Source organism: Canis aureus, chromosome 24, assembly GCF_053574225.1.
Source record: "Canis aureus isolate CA01 chromosome 24, VMU_Caureus_v.1.0, whole genome shotgun sequence".
Classification (NCBI taxonomy): Eukaryota; Metazoa; Chordata; class Mammalia; order Carnivora; family Canidae; genus Canis; species Canis aureus.
The window spans coordinates 36,764,133-36,781,268 of record NC_135634.1 but is presented as its reverse complement, the minus strand read 5'-3'; the positions used below and the strand labels follow the sequence as shown (position 1 = coordinate 36,781,268).

The 17,136-nt window shown below is 43.9% G+C and overlaps 1 long non-coding RNA gene across 2 annotated transcripts in view; it reads right to left on the bottom strand.

The window, feature by feature from the left end:
* The window catches only part of LOC144296523 (uncharacterized), a 41,505-nt gene that overhangs the window by 15,993 nt on the left and 8,376 nt on the right, over window positions 1-17,136 (bottom strand). Inside the window, exon 3 of one of the 2 annotated variants that reach the window (XR_013363622.1) lies at window positions 14,588-14,969. The exons of the other annotated variant lie outside the window; for it this stretch is intronic. This is a non-coding gene — a long non-coding RNA (uncharacterized LOC144296523). Of the gene's footprint in view, window positions 1-14,587; window positions 14,970-17,136 lie in introns of those variants that run through there. 2 annotated transcript variants of the gene reach the window in all.

The following is a 17,136-nucleotide window of genomic DNA, read 5'->3' as shown; positions in this document are numbered from 1 at the left end:
TCTGTGAAGATTTATTTGATGCCCACTAGATCACCTCACCAAGGTGGGCCAACTAGTCCTTCACTTAAGCTCTGGCTTTATTTTATACCACTGACATTATTGCACTTGATATTCGATAAGAGTTGTGTAAATCACACATCCTTGAGGGTCTCTTGGTGTTTTAAGATTGATGTGAACCCCAGTTTGTGGCCCGTGGAAATCCGAAAACCAATCTCAAATTTCTGTGAATCCCTGGGAAGCTGCATGCTCATGGTCACAGTGATTATGAGCTTTTACATTTATTGATGGATGGATAGATGGATAAATAACGATTCCCACAATGCATTGATGAGTATTGTAGACTACTCTTTAAATGTCTTCGGGCCATCCACACCAGGACATCTTCCTTACATCTTCAGCCCAGGGAGTCCACAGATTAACACCCATTCATTAGATCCTCTTTCTACCTCCTCCCTTGCTTCTCTCCTCTCTTGTCTCACCCACATCACACCTACCAGATTCCCACCAGGAACTCCAAATTCTATGCTCTTCGTTGTGCAGAACCCTTCCTCACCCTACTTCTGGCCCATCCCTTCCTTCAACTGTGGTTGTAGTATAAAAAAGAAAATAGAACTTACTTGTAAACCTCCATCTCCCCCTTGAGACTATGTCCTCCTGTCGTTAGAAGAGGTTTTATTCATCTTTATGTCTCCTGTGCTTTCCACGGTGTCTGCCACATAGTATGCACACAATAAATGTTTGCTGCATGAATACATGAACAAACTCACAAATCACCCCACAGCCTACCCCACCCTCACCCTCTCCATGGATGGAAGCCAGAAAGTGGGAGAGGGTGGGTACAGGATGAGCAGGACTTCACAGCTGAGGAGCACTTTCTCGCCCTCCTCCCTCATGGACCACGTGCCCTGTCTTGAAGACTGGCCTCTTTCCCATCAAATGCATCACCTCAGCCACCTTCAGTGGTGGTTCAGCATATTTCTGCGTGAAATAAATGTTATTTTCTGGTGCACCCAGGTTTCATTATTTTTCCTGTCAGAGAGAATCAAAGTGAGAGGGAAGGAGAGGCTGGCGGAAAGTGGCTTCTTGCTTACACCAGGAGGAAAAGGATAAGGAAACAGAGGGAGGAAAGGAGAGGGACAGAAAAACTCACTTCCTCATTTAATCAAGTTGAAACATGGATTATCTGAGGTTGAAAAACAGCTACCTTGTTCTTGAACCAGTCTGTTGCTGTGTCTGGGGCTGTAAAACCCTTTGCAATTTTATCTTTTCATAAACTTTTATTGAATCCGATGTTCAAGGGGCCATGGAGGATCATCCAATTAAACTCCCCTCACTAATCCTACTCTTAAACCCCAGCACTAAACTGATGGGAGATTAAAAGCTAATAAAGATGACAAATGAGAGACGATCTGCAGGTTGATAAGGGAAATGGAGTCGGGTAGGGATTTGCCAGAGAGGAGCCAGGCCCGATTTTGGAAAACACAGGAAGGGAGGGAACTTTCATTGGAGCAAATCCAAAGAATTCTGAAAAGATGCACCATGGACACCCATAGAGAAGTCCTGCTCAGTGATGCTGTGATCTGGGGCTAACACAGGCTGCCCAGAGCGGCCACTCAACAGAAAGAGGGCTCACTTGGCATAGACACACAAGGGCTGCCACACCAACTCTGCTATTCCAGCCATGTCGACATGCTGTTCCTAATACAGACATCATCGTAACACCAGCCATATAGCTGCCTTTTGTGGAGTGCCAGGCACATCCCAGACACTCTCTTATAGATGTAAGTCATGTGTCAGAGGAGTGGCTATCTTAGTTCATACATTAGAAAACTAAGAGCTGAAGAAGGCAAACAATTCCCATGGGCCCATGGTAAGTGGCAGAGTCAATACGATAGCCCCGTCTTTCCTAGAAAATAATCCCCACTTCAGAATGAGGCTGTCCTAAGGATTCAGTGAGGGTTCTAGGTTCATAATGGCCACCCGAAATTCCACTTCCTTCCTTTCCTTTGGCCCAAACTTTGCAATTTTTGAGCATCTCAAAGGGATCTTTAAATTCCTCACCACCATCCCAAAATGCAATTTTTAACTATAGGGTAAGTGAGAGTGATTTTTCAACATTCATGCCAGATAGTTTATATCAATTCATTTAATCATTCCACAGGCATCTATGAAAACCTTTCTTTGCCAGACTCTTTCATAAATATGTATCAAACTAATCCTCACATCAGCCCTGAGAAGTAGGAATTATTTCCTCATTTTAATTAATGAGTACACAGAGGCTTAGAGAATCTAAATGATTCTCCTGGGATCACAAAGCTAAGGGTGACAGGAACGGAATTCAGGCCCATGTGTGCCTAATTCCCAAGATCATGCTTTTCCTATGGCTCTGTCCTACCCTCATCAACATCCAGTCCAGTAATAGGAATGAGACAGATACATTCACAAATAACAAAGCAAGGATGTGCAGTCCATAAGGTACAAGATATAGACACTGCTATTGTATTTTCTCCAAAGGAGGGCATTTCAGGAAAGGATTAGGGGACAGGGAAGCAGTTTGTTTTTCCCCTGGGCTTTTGGAGATGACTGGTTACAGATGTTCTAGGGAACATTCCAGGTGAAAGAACAGCATGAGAGGAAACAATGGAGCCTGTTGGGAGTGTTGAACAACCCTGTTTGGCCACATTGTGTGGGTCTGAAGCCAGGAAGATATGATATATGAGGAAGGTGGGTGAAATCAGGGCACCTTGATAGAAGAAGTGAGAAAGCAAGTCAAAAGCTATATATCACACACCATCTTTCCCTGCTTCTCAAGGCATGATTTCTCCCAAGGGACCGCATCTCAGGTGACTCAATAAGCAAACCAACAGGACAGCTCTCCTCAGTTGATAGAAAAGGCAAATTTTTGGAACTGGAATGGAACAAGCTGGGGGCTAGAACTCAGCAAACAGGGGTTGCAGTGCTGGTTCAGCAACTCCCAGCCACGCCCTCTGAGCCTGTGACCTGGCACCACTCACCTTCTTGGACATGTCTTTTTGTTCCTATGGAAAATGAGCGGTTGAAAGATGAGTGCTTATCATAGGCAATGCTATCAGTGCTCAGTGAAGAATTCACCTTGGCTTAAACTGCCAGGGGCCTGCAGTCTTCTGAATTCATCCTGGCTCACATGCACTTAAATCTTAGGAAGGGAAATGTGACAATTAATTTTATGTGTCACCCTTACTATATCAAAGGATGCCCTGTTATCTGGTTGAACATTATTTCTGGGTGTGTCTGTAACATTGCTAATCCAGAAGAGATTAGCATTTGAATCAGTAGACCTAGTAAAGCAGATTGCCCTCCCCAGTACAGGGGGACATCATCTAATTTATTGAGGGACTGAATTGAACAAAAAGGTAGAGGAAAGGAGGATTCTCTTCATTCTCTCTCTCTCTCTCTCTCTCTCTCTCTCTCCCCTGACTGGTTGAACTGAAACATTGATCATCTCCCACTCCCAGCTCTCCGGTTCTCTGGCTTTTGAACTGTATCACCAGGTTTTTCTGGGTCTCCAGCCTGCACACAGCAGATCATGGAACTTCTCAGTCTCTGAAATCACATGAGCTAGTACCTCAATAACAAATCTCTTTATATGTGTGTATGTGCATGGGTATGTGGGTATTCATATATACACACATATATGGAGGTATGTATGGGTATGGATGTGGGTGTGGGTGTGGATGGATGTGGATGTGAGTGTAGATGGACATGGACATGGGTGTGGGCATGGATGTAGATAGATGTGGACATGGGTGCGGGCATGGATGTAGATAGATGTGGACATGGGTGTGGGCATAGGTAAGGATGTGGATGGATATAGGTGTGGATGTAGATATGGGCATGAGTGTAGGTATGGATGTGGATGGTTGTGGACATGGGTGAGGATGTGGATATGGATGTGGGTGTCGATGTGGACATGGGTGTGAATGTGGGTGTGCATGTGGGCATAGATATCCCATTGGTTTGGTGTCTCTGGAAAATTCTGATTAATATAGATCCTGGTGCTAAGAGTGGTGCCAGAGAAACAGAATGTAAAGATGAGTTTTCTGAATTGGTTCTGGGGTTTTTGGAATTGACTTTCTCATCTGATTAAAGATGCTAATGACTCTATTCTCAGCAGTAAAGAGTACTAATCTTTCAGAGCTGCAGAAACCAGCCAGCCCTTTCTGAGGCTCCACTAGGTACCCAGCCCTTTTACTCCTTTGATCTCATTTGGTCATCACAAATATGCAATGTAGCTTTGATTAATCTTATTTTTATAGACAAAAACAAAGCACAACAAAACTGAGGCTCAGAGTGAGAGACTCAGGGACACATGGCTAGCCCAGAGCCTCATGGGTCAGCATCAGTAGTTCTCAGTCCTGGTTGCTCATGAGAATAACCAGGGCAACCCCACCCCTACAGATCTCTGGCATACAGTCCAGGCCTTTGTATGTTTTAGAAGCCCCTCAGGCAATTCTGTGTGCAACCAGTGTTGAGAACCACTATGCAAACCACTATTGCCTCTCAGGAAGACATCAACACTTGAGTCTAGCCACCTCAGCCCCCTTCCCCAGCCTCAGTCCCACCCACCTAGTAAACCCAGCCCAGGCCTCTATTTTACAAGTTAATATTCATTTCATCACATTTAATTAACATGGAGAGACTGGAGCTGTCTCAGCCTCGCACCCAGCTAGCAGGAGCCCGCACCTCCCTTGGAGTTCAATCACAGCACTGTCTTGCACAATTAGCTTCCTTTCCCCAGATCTGAAGGGTCTGCGCCCATAAATATCAACCAATTTTATTGATATTTGTAATTAAAACTACCAAACGGGTCACACTCGATTGAACAAGTTTGCAACACACACATCCATAATGGGAACATGAGCATATTTGTATGTGACATTTGATAGATAATAATCCTAGGCATTTCTCATTTTCAGAACATCCTGTGGGTACCAGCTAATTAAGCCTCATATGTCTCCTGGGACAGAGGGCATTATAGACATATCCCTTTGATTGTCCTTGTTCCTATGGTTTTAGGGAAACCAAGAGCCAAGAAAATGGGGGCTGAGCCAAAAGCCACAGAGAGAAGACACCATGGGTACTAGGTCTGACCATGCCAACTTCTTAAGTTTCTTCTCACAGCTCCTATCTGCAGCCTTCAAGGACATTTCCTTAAACCAATGGACATAAGAAGGAGCTCCAAGGCTCCCCAGAGGCTCCAAGGTTATCTCTCTGGGATTCTCTCTCATGACCCAATTGGCCCTTCCATCTGAAAAATTAGGTGGACAAAGCCTGACACATCATCCCTTAGTTCAAATTTTGTGGGGCCGGAGTGATAGCTGCCACCACCCTGCAAGCACCATGATCCCATCTCTATGTTGGCACAGTTGTAGCTATATCTACAGGTTGTTTGGGATCCTAAATGGGTGGCTTTTGACATGTCCACTCAAAATACTCTACGGGTTGAGGGGAGATCCAGAGTATAGCACTGCTTGCAGATCATCAGGGGAGCAGAAACAGTTGCCATTCATGGGTCTAGCATTGGCTCAGGTTAGTAGAGCAGCCTCCTTCTCATTTTCCCTTTGAAATCTCATTGCTCACACATACCCAGAGAGATTTAAGACCTTTCTCCAAATCCCCTAACAGCATTCTTACTAGAAACAATCAGTCTTCAAGTGAGTTACAAGGAAGCCATTCTATCCCAAATGGCAGCCTGTTGAGTGCTTGAGCAGGAAGATTATTCCTCTTGTGACCTAAAATAAATCCCTTCATTTCCAAACCCCTCAAGGCTGGAAGGGAATTCCAGGGGGGGCAGGAAAAATGAGTGGAGAGAGAGAGAGAGAGAGAACATAGAAACATGAGAACAGACTACCAGGCAATGTTGGAATGAGGGCATTTTTACAAGTGTTATAATTTAGGCCACACTTGCTTCCAAAAATGATTTGAGACAGTTATAATAATAGGCACATATCCAATAAAGCCATTAAACTAGAAATAAGGAGGACACATAAACGTCTGCTGAGAGTGACTTTGAGGTGGTCATCAGTCCCATTATCCCAAGAGCGCAGGTAGGAACAGTGGGCTTAAGTGAGTACCTGGTGCTTCATTGATCATCAAGACAACTAACTCAATTATTCTGGGGCTAATGATCCAATTTGTGTTTAATCCAGCCCCATGGCACCAGCCTTTTCTCCCTTCTGCTGCCTAACTATGAAGAATTTCACTGTTGAGCATGTATCTAACCAAACATTGTCATGAAAAGGCATGGAATCAGAGACTTTCACAGTTGAAAAGGACTTTCTACATCACTTAAGAAGCCTTCTTCCTAAGTCTAGGAATTCTTTTTAAAGCTGCTATTTCAGAACATTGTGCATCATCAACTTGAATACCTCTAAAGACAGGGTCCTCACTACCTGATGAAGTATTTTTCCTAAGAGTCTATTTTACGGTCACACAATTTGAGTCATTAGAAGTCTCTTTCTATGTATCAAGAGAAAATCCACCCCCTTGAATAAATTAAGCAGTGAAACCTGGTTGATCTTCAAAAATTATCTGGGATGCTTTTGAAAGGAGATCCTGGTGGGATCATAAATTAGCGTAGCACTAGAGAAACAGTGTGGCATTATCTACTAAAGCTGAATGTACACACACTTGTGGACCTACAAGTCCGCTCTCGGATATACACCCAACATAAATATTTACACGTGGGCACCAGAAGATCAGTACAAAAACATTTTCAGCAGCATTATTCACTATAGCCTAAAACTGCAAACAATCAAAATGTTCATCAACAGTAGAATGGGTAAATCTTGATGCATTCAGAAAATTGAGCATTTCCAGAGCAGAGCTGTCCAAAAGCATTTCCTGGAATGAGAGAAATTTTCTGTTCTGCAGTGTCCAAGATGGTAGCCACTTGTCACAAGTGGCTGTTGAGCACTTGAAATGTGACTAGTGCAAAGGAAGAACCGAATTTTGAATTTTATTTCGTTTTAATCAGCTTGAATTTCAATAGCCCCATGCCCCTAGTGAGTACTATGCTGGGTAACAGTGAATTAGATAGAATAGTGGAAAAGAGTAAATTGCACCTATACACAAGGACATAGATGGATTTCATACAGTAAAAGAAACCAGACCCCCAAAATACATACTATATGATTGCATTTATGAAAAGTTCAAAAATAGGTAAAACCATACTAAATGTTCATGATGAAAAGTTAAACTACAGTGTTTAGGGGTGCATGCTTAAGTAGTAAAACTTTGGGTAGGAAGGAAAAGGTAGAGCCACAGGGGGTGCTTCTGGAGACTTACCATGTCCTATTTCTTAGCTACATAGTGATGAGACAGGCGTTCACTTTTTAACAAATCATCAAGGTATCATTTTTGTTCGGGGCACTTATCTATATGTGCTTTATATTTCACAATTTAAAAATTATTAAAATACAAATTAACTTTGCCACTTTCCTGTAAACCTAAAATTATCCCCAAATTAAATGTCTATTTTTTAAAAAAAAAATACAGATTCAGTGCTCCACTCCAGATTTGTTGGATCAGTCTCAGGAAATGGAACCCTGGAATTCATATTTTTCAAAAGTTCCAGGTTATTTCTCTTGTACAACCTATTGAGGAAGCATTGCTTTGCTCCTCTATGTGGAGCCTCTTCCCTGAGACTGAGTCCCCAGAACAGAAGTGTTCCTAGGATGCTCCTGTTTCCACTCCTCAACCATCCCAGAGTCCTCTGGGGGCTCACTGTAGTGTATAATCACCCATTTATCGTAGCATGGTACCGTAGCTGCATCCTATCACACAAACCAGTGCCAATCCAGCTGTCCACCATTTTGTTGGTGGCTGGAGAATGATGGAGGAGGAGAGCCACCAAGGATAAATAAAGGTGAGGTGAAAACTAATGGTTGTCATGAGTCTCATGACATGAGACTCATCTGCTGCCATTGCCCCAGGCTTCAGTTAACCACAGACAATGGTGCATGTCAGGATGCCAGTGGTTTGGCAGGTGCATGGAGTGGGGGAACACATGCAATGTGCTCATTTTTCCCGTGGCCTGCTCAACCCTTCCCACCCTGGAATGACGTCCAACCTCTATTCAGTAAGCTGCCTCCTTCAAGCCCTTCGATAAGATGCACTTTTTCCCAGGACAGCCCCAGCAAAGCCATGGTCACTGCAGGTCCTTCCACCTCTCTTTTCCTCTTGGAAACTCGAGGCTCAGGTGTCAAGAATGCAAGGTTGACTGGGAGAGATAAGATGGAGGATTAGACAGAGAGGGAGACAATGGGTTTCTACCTTAGCCGGGCAGCTCAGAGGTCACATTCCTGGAAAATAAGCAAAAGCAGGGAGCTGTAGACAGTAAATAATCATTTATCTCATGTGACCCCCATATCTGAAGCAGGCACACAGGGCCACTGCTCTGCACAACTCCAGGGGGCTCCATGGACTGCATAGTCATATGCCTCCTAGAGTCTTCGGCAGGGCAGTGCCCAGCCTGTGCAGCCATATGTGGCAGCACTGTAGGCTGGGTAGGTTTTCTTATTCCCATTTTTAGAGGACAAAACTGAGGCCAGGAGAAGCAGTGGGATTCACACTCAGATCTCCTGGCTGCAGCCCTGAGCCATTATGGCTACAACAAGGCTGCCCCAATAGTCTCTGTCAACATAACAGTCCTTAAGTTCATAAAGATGTCCCACAACACCCACTGGGAAGTGGGCAGAGACTCATCTCTAGGAATAGAGAAGACACAGATAATGCCAAGGAAGCAGGTCTTCAACCATTACAATATCCTCCATGTCTGGTTTCCAAAAACTAAAGCAGGAGGCCAGTCAGGTTTAGAGCATCAGGAAAAGAGGCTGTGGAAGGCACGGGGAGAGAAAGCCAGGCTTCACCTGCATGGAACACATTCAGTGAAGGCAGAGCAGAGCATAATTAAGCCTAATTGTGTAAGCCCTGCCATGTTTCGAGAGAGAGGGATGCCAAGGTCTCCAGTTCCCTTCCATTCTGTGCAGCCTGCATATCCCCACCCGAAGGTCACCCTCATTAGCGCTGCCAAAAAAAGCCATCCCTCCGCACAACCAGTTGTTCCACTAATAGGACCTTCTACCTATGCCCAGGCATAAGAAGCCAGTGTCTGCACATCTGTGTATGTGTGTCGTGGGGGGTGCAGGGGGCGTGGAGTGTGAGTGTGTGTGCCTCTGTAACTCGACGTGTTTCATTTTCTTCTGGTATTTTATGTGCTTACACAGTTAAAATTAATGGAATCAGGTTGAGATTCAGATGACATCACGCTGGTGACTCACATCTTGACAGATGGATAGATTCCCCCCCCCCCCTGCATTCCTTTCAAGGTAACCTTGATTTGTCACACAGCCACTAGGGAATGCCAGGAAGCAGGATTTTTTTATAGACATTTGACTTGGCCATCCACGTTAGCAACCTAGCCTGGGGGGAAAGGGTAGAGAGAGGGGGCAAGGAGCAAAGGCCCAGGCTAGTCCTCCCCAGGGGTCGTAGTGTGAGCTAATTAATGGAGTCATCCCCTGGGCCAGCTGACATGGAGCAGCCTTCAGGGCTGGGGACATCCCAGGGGCAATCGCTTGCTCCCTGGAAGTAACCTGTCTTCAGCAACATTTTTCTTTCTTCAGCAACATTTTTATTGAGCACCCTTTCCTATTGGAACGTAAACAGGTATTGAGGGGAAATAAATAGTAAGAGCAGCTGGAAAACATTGCAACAACAGAACAGGGTTGCAATTATGTAATCATTTCCGCTACTAGAATTTCTTTGAGGGAAATTTTCATTGGGAAAATGCAAAGGAGAGGGGATGATGACTCACAGTCTTTTAAGACTCAACCCGCCCCAGATTGTGTGAGTCCAAAGGTCAGACTGACATGGCTGGATGACCTCTAATTCTTAAAGTCAGAGGCACCAACAAAGACCTTCTCTTCCTACTTAGCATTTTTCCACACACTAGCTCCTTGCTCTGCCAAGGGTTTGGGGAGATACTCCTTCCTAAAACATTAACGGCAGACACCAGGCCAACTTAAACCAAGCAATCTAGGTTATTACAAGCAAGTAGTTTGCTTATTTTTCTAACAGTCCAGCTCTAAAAGCATACCCCCAGTATGCACTGACTGGCTAGCAGACAGCTTTGTCATGCTTTGTGTAGGCAAGTTTGCCCTCACCGCCAGGTCAACAGGATACAGACACTTAGACTTCCAGAACTGGAGGCTTCTTAGCAACCATCCTAACCAGTCTTCTCTCCTGACAGGTGAGGACACAGACAGGGGAAGCAGTCATATAGGTATTGAGCAGAGAAGGAAGAATGTGAGAGCTCTGAGTTCCTGAAACCACCAGCGCAGAGTTTTCTTCCTTGCTTACTGCCCTGGATTCTTTAAGCTCTCCATCTACTTAGCAGAAATGATAACAGTCAGCACTTACAAAGTGTAAGAAGCTCCCTCTTGTAATTCCAGAAAAATGCCAAAACTTGTTTTACTAATAGAGGAGGGAAATCATGTAAAGTTGAGCCCTACGTGGTACATGTAAAGTAAGGGCATGTCTGTACCATAGGCACAACCTCTGACCAAGGCAAGACGTCTCTGGGTGCCTGCCCTTGGAGAGCTGGCTTCTTCAGTCCACCCTGCATCAAAGATGTCTCATCTTTCTGAGGCAAGACCTCAACCTCTGCTCTTTCCCTAAAGGACATCATTGTCAACAAGGCAGGTCTCCCCACCCTTTGATCACTACCCCATGCCACATGAGCCTCTGCCTGTCTGCTGCTCTGGACTTCCCATCCCAAACCACCTCCACTCCATCCTCCCTGGACCATGCTTCATCCTCAACTTATCCCATGTGTTATAATCTCACTCTTTTTTTTTTTAAGATTTTATTTATTTATTCGTGAGAGACACACACAGAGAGAGGCAGAGACACAGGCAGAGGGAGACGCAGGCTCCATGCAGGGAGCCTGATGTGGAACTCGATCCTGGGACTCCAGGATCATGCCCTGAGCCAAAGGCAGACGCTCAACCACTGAGCCACTCAGGCGTCCCAATCTCACTCTTTTTAAGACCCTGCTCAAGTGCCATATCCTCTCGGAAGCCTTCCTCAGTTTCCCAGTTGGGGCAGGTATTTCCTTCCTCCTTATCTTCTTAACCCCTTGTGCCCCCCGGCTAGCTCTCCCAGGTGAAACTGAGCCAGTCCAAGATGACATTCTTAAAGAGAAGCTCCTGACCTGGCCTAGCCATCTATAGAGGCGCCAGAAACCAGCAGCATCCAGCAAGGTCAGGTTCATATACAACAACACCCTTGCAGTTCTTGCACTTAGAATTTTATGAAAATGACAATGGATTGGTTAAAAGTCAGGTCATGCCAATTCTGAGGGGAAACCATGCTCCTGCATAACACATTCCTGTCTAGAGGAAACTATGAGGCCATATGGCAGTTCAGATATCAGCCTCCCCTCCCTCCATCCTTAGAAGCTGGGAGTAACCCCCATTGATGGTAGTTGAGGAAGAATTCTGTCCATTGAGATTCTCTTCTGCCCATAGCAGGCTGTCCTCTGAGCCCTCTTTGCTCAGAGCCCTTGATGCTGTGGCCCATTCAGGTTTGTACTTGGCCGCCGTACTTAGCCAAAGCACCCCCTTAGTGCTGCTGAGACTTCCCCACCGGGCTCCCTTCCAGGTGTGCTTTCTCTGATATTCTCTACAAATGGCTGCTGTGGGACGCCTGGGTGGCTCAGTGGTTGAGAGTCTACCTTCAGCCCGGGGTGTGATCCTGGAGTCCCGGGATCGAGTCCCACATCAGGGTACCTGCATGGAGCCTGCTTCTCGCTCTGCCTGTGTCTCTGCCTCTGCCTCTGCCTCTGCCTCTGTGTCTCTGTGTGTGTGTGTGTGTGTGTGTGTGTGTGTCTCATAAATAAATAAATAAAATCTTAAAAAAATAAACAAATATTGTTCATTTAAGGCAGAACAGCACTGAGCATGTTCTGCCTTAAATAATGACAATAACAGCTATGCTAATAATAGTAAAAAGTGTCCATCCTTTCACCATTTACAGACAAACTATACTGTCATCATATCTTCATAACCACACAGTGGTTCCGTGAGGTGTTAAGGTATCAGTATTCCCATTTTACAGTTGACTAAACCAAGACCAGAGAGTTTAACATAACCTTACATATGATCATAGAATTACAAGGTCAACCCAAATCTTCCTATCTTCAAATCGTTGATGTCACACTGCGCTCTGTAGCTTCTTGAATGTCTCTTTCCCCCAAATCACAAAGTTCCCAAGTAGCACTGCACACACTGGTGCCATCTCTCCCTTATTCTCTCCCTCACAGAGTAAGAGTTTCTATCTCTTTCAACCCAATCCTAATTCTACAAACATTTACCAAGGACCTGTTAGAGGGCTGCATTGGCACGGTGGGGCTTACAACGTAGTTGTAAGGTTCCCAAGACTCTTGGGCAACAAATAAATGTATCTCAAAATATTACGGATAACAGATAATCATGACATAACCCACCCATATCTGGGGATATTTTCATTTTGGCAGAGAAACCCCCTGCACCAACAAGTCTCAGTTCCAAAGAAGGGACTCCCAATGATGGAAATTCAGACTATGTGTGGAGTAGGCCAGTTGAGGATGAGTAAGGAAAGGGTTAAGTACAGGCAGGGAGAGATAGGAGGCCCCTGACTTCCCTGACTAGGCTCACTTAGTGGCATGTATGACCAGGTTCACAGAAATTCCAGATGTGGAAATATTAAGGCATACAAAACCAGAGAGAAGGGAACATAAGGAGATCACCTTGCTTGTCTTAAATGTTATAGATGAGATATTATCATGATAGTTACGAACTGGCCACTGAAAGTTACCAAGTCCCCTGGTCAGTTTTCTATAAAAGACCAACCATAAGAGCCCTCGGTGGCAACCCATTCAGGAGCCCTCTCACTTTTCTTTCTTTCCTTTCTGTTCTCACCTTTACTTAATAAACTTTCACTTCACCCTTTTATTCCATGAGATTCATTCTTTGACTCTTTGAGACAAGAACGCTGCAATCCTACAACAAGGAGACATTTGAGATGAGACTTGCCTTTTGGATATTTTCAAGATTTTTAAGATGACACTTTTCCCTCTCTTTTTTATGACTGGCCACTGGATACAGTCACTGAACTCCAAGCACACACACCTGCGAGAAGGCTCTGTTCCTGCAGTGACCAGCCCTAGCATTATTCATCTCTACCACATGGCCAGCATGGCCAGCTCCCCTAAAGACTATGCTTCCAGAATCTTGAAGAATCCTCAGAGGCTGGGCATCTAAGAAAGCTCCCTCCAAGGGCAAGCAGGACATCCACCAGGTGCCCTCCCTCCCTGCAGCCCCTGCCGACAGCTCAGTCTTCTGATTACAGGAAGGAGTCGCTTCCTCCTATTTCCCAACCAGAGCCCTCCTCTGACCCTAATAACAGGGCTGTTGAAATCAGCAATTCCATTTTATACAGCCAGAACCACACGAACTAAAATCAGCAGGTCAACCACAGAGCTGCATTTAGCAAGGGCAGGTAAGATTTAAGGAGAGAAGTATCAGAGAATGGAAATGGGTAGGCAGTCAGCTACAAATCTGACTTCATAATGTTCAAAGCCAATGCCAATTATCAGTGTTGTGCTCCTCAACAATAAGACCAACATTCCAGCTGATTCTATCACTCTATAGAATGATTCTGTTCTTTTCCGAATTTATCATTTACACCCACCTGCACCCACAGCATCTCACTGAATCCTCACAGCAATCCTGTAAGGCAAGCGTCATTACTATTTTCAGAGATATACAGTGCAGCAATAGGAAGAGCACAGGCCTCAGAGTCGGAGCCTGGGTTCCAATCCTGATTTTATTTTAATACTAGGCCACTCTGCCTCCCAGATAATAGAAGCCTCTAGCCGAGGTAACAGTTTCAAGGGCTATGAGACTGAGGTGTATTGGGGGCCTTGTTCATTTAAGCATGCACCTGAGTGGCTTGTCACACTCTTCCTGGATGCGCCAGCAGCAAGCCTGCCTACTGTTGAGGACATATAGGTTAGCACCATTTCCTCTGCTGATGATAACTGGCTATTGTCTGCAGTAGGCGTGGTCACAGCAGACAATCTATCTGGCAAGCTTGTTCAGGTCAGAAGGAATGACTTTAGATCAACCACTCTAAAACCAAAATCATCTTCACAGGAAAACATTCTTTTGGCATTCTATTGCCTAACAATTCTGTAGCGCACTTCAAATTGTTCAGTTACTGGGGGGGAACAAAAGGAATGTGTAAATAATGCATCTTGGAGGCTTTACTAAGAAGCTACATTGCCCAAAATTTTAAATTCTAGTGGGCACCACTTCTCAAAGTGTGTTCCAGTAACTCTTCCCAAAGGAGATCTGTCAGGGGTTGATTTGTTTCCCCTCAAAAGAGAAGTTAGGGATCCCTGGGTGGCGCAGCAGTTTGGCACCTGCCTTTGGCCCAGGGCGCGATCCTGGAGACCCGGGATCGAATCCCACATCGGGCTCCCGGTGCATGGAGCCTGCTTCTCCCTCTGCCTATGTCTCTGCCTCTCTCTCTTTCTCTCTCTGTGACTATCATAAATAAATAAAGATTAAAAAAAAAGAGAGAGAGAGAAGTTAAAGTCTCAACCCAAGTACCTGTGAATGTGACCTAATTTGGAAACAGGGTCTCTGTAGATGTCACCAAGTTAAAGATGAGCTCATCCTGGATGGCATAGTATGGGATTCTCTCCTGGAAACTTTGAGAGCGCACAGTCCTGCCAACACCTTGATTTTGAACTTCTGGCCTCCAGAACTGTGAGGGAATATATTTTTGTTGCTTTTAAGCCACCCATATTGTGGTACTTGGTTGAAGCAGCCACAGGAAATTATACAAGGTCTGTGAGAAATGGTGCATTCACGAGAGTCTTTAACCTGAGGGGGAAAAAATGTAAAGGTTTTATTTTTAAGTAATCTCTACACTCAGTGTAGTGCTCAAACTTAAAATCCTGAGATCAAGAGTTGCATGCTCCACCAGCAAAGCCAGCCAAGCACCTCCCTGAAAAAAAATTTAAGTACCCCACCATACACCAGTGAAATTACGATCTCTGAGGGGTGGATACTTTTTTAGGTATTTCTTTAAAGCTCCCAGGAAATTCTGGTGCACAGTGAACAAAATTAAACAAGTTTCCTTACTTGTTAATTTCCCAGCCTAGTGAATACACTATGGATTACTTGATTATTGGATTATTTAGATGCAGAATTTCCCAAGCCTACATGACCAGAGAAACAATTTTTTAATTGAACCTCTTCTCTTCTCCAAGACACATGTGTAGCAGAACACACTTTGGACACACTGCTATCTTTTGTTGTGTTTTTATGGTCTCAGTGGTTGAGTGGTAACACCTGCTTTGAAATCTTTCCAGGCCAAAGTCATTGCTATGATGCTTCATATTATAGAGGTTGGCCCTTTTTCACCTACATGTGCGTATTCTAGAATAGATTAGATCTTCTCAACAGAGAAAGTGTGAAAGCACTGGGTGCATTCATCCAGTCACATGTCTTACACAGGTTCTTTTATTTTCATTTGCAGACCTTGGACCTAGTATCCATCTAGTTGATTGCTAAAGCATATGGATCTACTTTTAAATGCTAACACTGACTAGCTGAGCTCATTCTCACCAAGCCTATAACTTTAAATCACTTCAATCTAGGTCACATATAGTTGCAAAAATATCATATATTTGCATGGGTACACACACCCACTTTTGTTTATACAGGATGTCCCAAACCTCATGCATTCCATTCATCCCCATTAAACAGTTATTTTTTTTTTAAGATTTATTCATTTATTTTAGAGAGAGAGCACAAGTGGGAGGAGCAGAGGGAGAAAAAGAGGGAGGAGAGAATACAAAGCAGACTCCATGCCGAGCACAGAGCCCAATATGGGGCTCGGTCCCAAGACCCCAAGATCACAACCTGAGCCAAAATCAAGAGTTGCGCACCCAACCAACTACACCATCCGGGTGTCCCTAAATAGCTATTCTTAACCCATGGTTATGGATGGAGAGGGATCCATGAACTTAAAGAGAAATAAAAAGTATCTTTAGTTTTTCACTAACTTCCTTTAATTATTAATGTAGGCAAAAAACAACAAATGTAGCAATGGCAATACCTGTGACTTTGTCACTAATGGAAATCACAGACTTTCAAAACATATCACATTACAGGGGTTGCAAGAACCTCAAAACAGCACTTATAATCATCATTTCTTCAAAGCTATGTGGTTATTACATCTGCTTTTAGATCTTGTTATTTGATGCATTCATGTTGAAGTACAGGCATTATGTATCAAATGTATATTTGTTTAATATTTTGAGAGTTTTTCAATATAATCAGTTTCATTTGCAATCTTGTACATTTCATACTCTACGTTTTAAAATGTTGCTCTGATTTACAGTCTTCACCTGGATGCCAAAGTGTCCATGGCATTAAAAAAGGTGAAGAACTCCTGTTTTACATAATCTAGTGTATAGAAGGATAGCCTGGGACTATTGTTGAAAATGTAGAATCATGAAACTTATCCTCAGAGAATTTGACTCAGTTGGTCAGAGGTGGGACCCAAAAGTCTGCATTTTTAAGCATACAAGGGGATACTGGCACAGATTTTTTCATGGACTGCATTTTGTGAAAAAGTGCTCTAGAAATTCTTAACTTTACTCTTGGGTCAAATAAGAGCATCAAAGTCAAGTCTTTAGGTAATGTTGTTTTAACTTATTATCTCATTATTTTGGTGCTTTACACTTCATTATGTCATTGGCACAGGGGGAAGATACCAGAAGTAGTGGATGTAGAAAATCTGATGCTTTACTCACTGTCAAGAGTTCCTAAATGTTACCAACTTATCATTGTATATTTCTATAGAGATCGCTGGCAGAATTTTTATGGATCTCAAATCAGAAAAAGTCGTGCTACTCCTAAGCAACTGTTTAAAAATCTTTGAACATTATTAATCCTGAAATGACTTTTCTCTTCTTATTGGCCGCAAGAAGACATAAGCCTAACTTTATGTCTTATGTCTAGAATCACTGAGTATAAATGA